The sequence below is a fragment of the Belonocnema kinseyi genome, chromosome 10, assembly GCF_010883055.1.
Source record: "Belonocnema kinseyi isolate 2016_QV_RU_SX_M_011 chromosome 10, B_treatae_v1, whole genome shotgun sequence".
Classification (NCBI taxonomy): domain Eukaryota; kingdom Metazoa; phylum Arthropoda; class Insecta; order Hymenoptera; family Cynipidae; genus Belonocnema; species Belonocnema kinseyi.
This window is the reverse complement of record NC_046666.1, coordinates 82,047,695-82,050,870: the sequence shown is the minus strand read 5'-3', so window position 1 is coordinate 82,050,870 and position 3,176 is coordinate 82,047,695.

Here is a 3,176-nt window from a genome sequence, read left to right as displayed (position 1 = left end):
TACACAATATTTTAAAATTGAAAAAATCTTTTCATTTATATATATTTTTATTTATTTATTTCTTTTATTTCGATTCAGCACGTCAAAATACATAGCAAATGATCAGTTTCATCTCTGGAACCGACCACTTCTTTGTGTGTCTGTACAATTGTAATTCTTAATAAACAATATTTATTATAATACTTACAATTCTATTGATAAATAATGTTTGTAAAAAAAGCATCACGAATTACTTTACTATCCTTTCATTTTTATGTGCACATTTATATCCTTTCAGAAAAAGTTAATAAAAAAGATTTGATTTCATTCTTACAAGGAAAACAAATAATACAAATTTTCATTGATATTAATTATTTTCTTTATACTTGAAGTCAAAATTTTTTATGTAAACTTATTTCGAAAGGCTTAAAAAATTTTAACCAGGTCTCTGCCATCCGTGTGGATATGCTAAAATTAGTATACACGTACAATAAAATTACTGTAAGCGTGAGCTCGATTTAGTATACGCGTGTCCTAAATTTGGTATATGCGTATACTAAATTCCGTATACATGTAAACTGACTTAAGTATATGCGTATACTAAATTCCATATAAGTGTATACTACATTCAGTATATGTATATACTAAATCTAATGTACGCTGGTATACTAAATTTAATTTCGTGTTGTGCATTCTTGCTTCCATTACATGTATACTAAATCTAGCGCAGATTTTTCTAACAGTGTATGGTGTGAAGTAGGAAAATTCACATGTGATAACATACAACAAAATGGCGGACTTTTGATCTTTTTTTTTTTAACTTCAATTGTTTCAACAAGATTTCAAAATTCCGCCATTTTGTTGTATGTTATCACATGTGAATTATCCTAGTTCACATGATAGCTACTTTTTATATTTCACTAATTTTGTAAGTTTTTCTATTTCCGATGGCCCGAAGCCGAGATATCGCGTGTCAGCCAGTTCCAAACAGGGATTAATTTCAGGCTACCGTATCAGCGATATTTACATAAAAAAATAAAAAAAAAAGGAATTTAGACACAAAATAAATTTTATAAATGTAAGGACAACAATGAATTTTATTGCTCGTTTCGGAATTCAACAATCAAATACACAGTGTAGTATAAGTTTCTGAACCAAATTTGCATAAAAAATGTAGGGCATTAAATACTACATATATTATGACTGTTACAAACTTTATTCTTAATTTAATATTTAAGGCAATAGGAAAAGTAAATTTTCTGCAAATGTATTTATGTATGTATAAAAATAGGTACGCATAAGAATTCGATTATACATTTTAAGACAAGAATTTTGAATTTCTTTAGTTCAAATTGCACAATTCCTGTTGAATAACTGATACACTTTAAAAAAATATAATTACATCTCCAGGAAATACATAAAATCAATATACACTTGTAATGATTATTTTCGTACGAGCTGAAACTTTTAATTAAAAAATAAGTTTAATCCAAATGGAAAAGAATCAGACAAAGAAAGTCAATCAAAAAGTCTCATCAGGTATCTACGCAAAAACGGCTTCCAAACCAAATCAGATTTCGTATCATGCATTCGAAGGCACTTTTGTCTTAACATGGATTTCAAGAAAGTACATTGAAACCCTTCAATAGCTCTTCCTTCTATAGCCCATCCCAGAATTGAAGCCGCGCCGCAAGTAGGTGTAACATGAGCTGCATGGGGTACGCGGGATCTGTGGTTGTCACTCTGGCGAGCACTCAGGCGTGAACAAACAAATACGGAGCAGGCTATAATAAGTTAGTTCACACCCACCGTCAGCCCAAAAATCGGCATTATAGGAGAGTTTCACTGTATTTTGTTATTGACAAGTTGATATTTTTTAAACAATTTGTTATTCAAACAATTGTTCTGAAAAAATTGAAAATGACTAAAATATTTATATTTTATTAAAAACTGAATTTTATGAAAAACACTTCACACGTTTATAGTTCTCAGGTAGAGCTTTAAAAAAATGATTTCATTTTCGCGGTTGAAAAAAGTAAAATTATTTTAGTGACTGAAAATGTACATATTTCAGAGAGGTTCAGGAAAGCAAAATTACTAATAAAAATAATTTTTTTCCGTTTCAAAATTTAATAATGAAAAATATGGATCTAATAATGCAATTCCTGTATTTTGTGGACATAAATATACAAAAAATAACGAAAAAGAACGATAAAAAGTGATTTCCAAATTGACAAAAACACTAACTCCGTTGTCCAGGTGAGTTTTTCAGAGGACACTCAGTCGATTTATCTCCATTGGTAGATACGCACTCAAACAAACTGACTCTGACGCCCTTTCAGACAGCTGGACCCTTGGTCCCTAACAATTTTTTAGGTTGGGGATCCATGACCTCCCTATAAAAAGGAGATCATTGAAGTAGATTATATGGCATTGAAAAAATTGTGCACTTTAATGCTTATGAATCTAAACAAATTTCGTTTTTGTCCAAATGCGCTTCTTTGTATTCAAAAGTTTCCGTTCGACTCATTTTCTATCCACACAAAAATATAACATGAAAGTGGATTCTTCTAAGAGCCATTAATTTAATGTCATTGAATGCAGTTAAATTACCATATCAGTTCAATGTCATGCAATACCTTCAGTGATCGGAGGTATAGAATGAAATCAATGGTGTCCAATACCGTTGAATGACGAAATAAGTCGAATGCCATTTATTGTTTTTCCGGCCGAATTTATTGAATGCAGTTAATGCATTCGAATGCCGTTAAATGAACATGCGAACAAAAGCGGAATTTGTTTAGATTTATAGCTTAAAGTGTACACTTTTTTCAATGCCATATAATCCACTTCAATCATGCTCTCCTTTTTACGGACTGCCGTCTCTTTACTTTTGAAATATGAGATAATCCTTTGCCAATCTTCAGCCCGATAGCCGTCATTTTGGATGACTACTCGTTGATTATGCAATTTTCGTTTTTGATGCGAAATTCGCAACGAAAAAAATTGCCAAACTTTTGCACGTTTTTTTTTTAAATTAAAAAATCAACGAATAAAGTCAAGTTCTTCACCATCGTTAAGTCCCTAAAAGACACTCATATCCTAATTTTATCAGATTTTTGAACAATGGGGACAATACTTAAAAATAATATTATGTTTATTTACATGTTATATTATGTATATTTTCGAAAAATTAT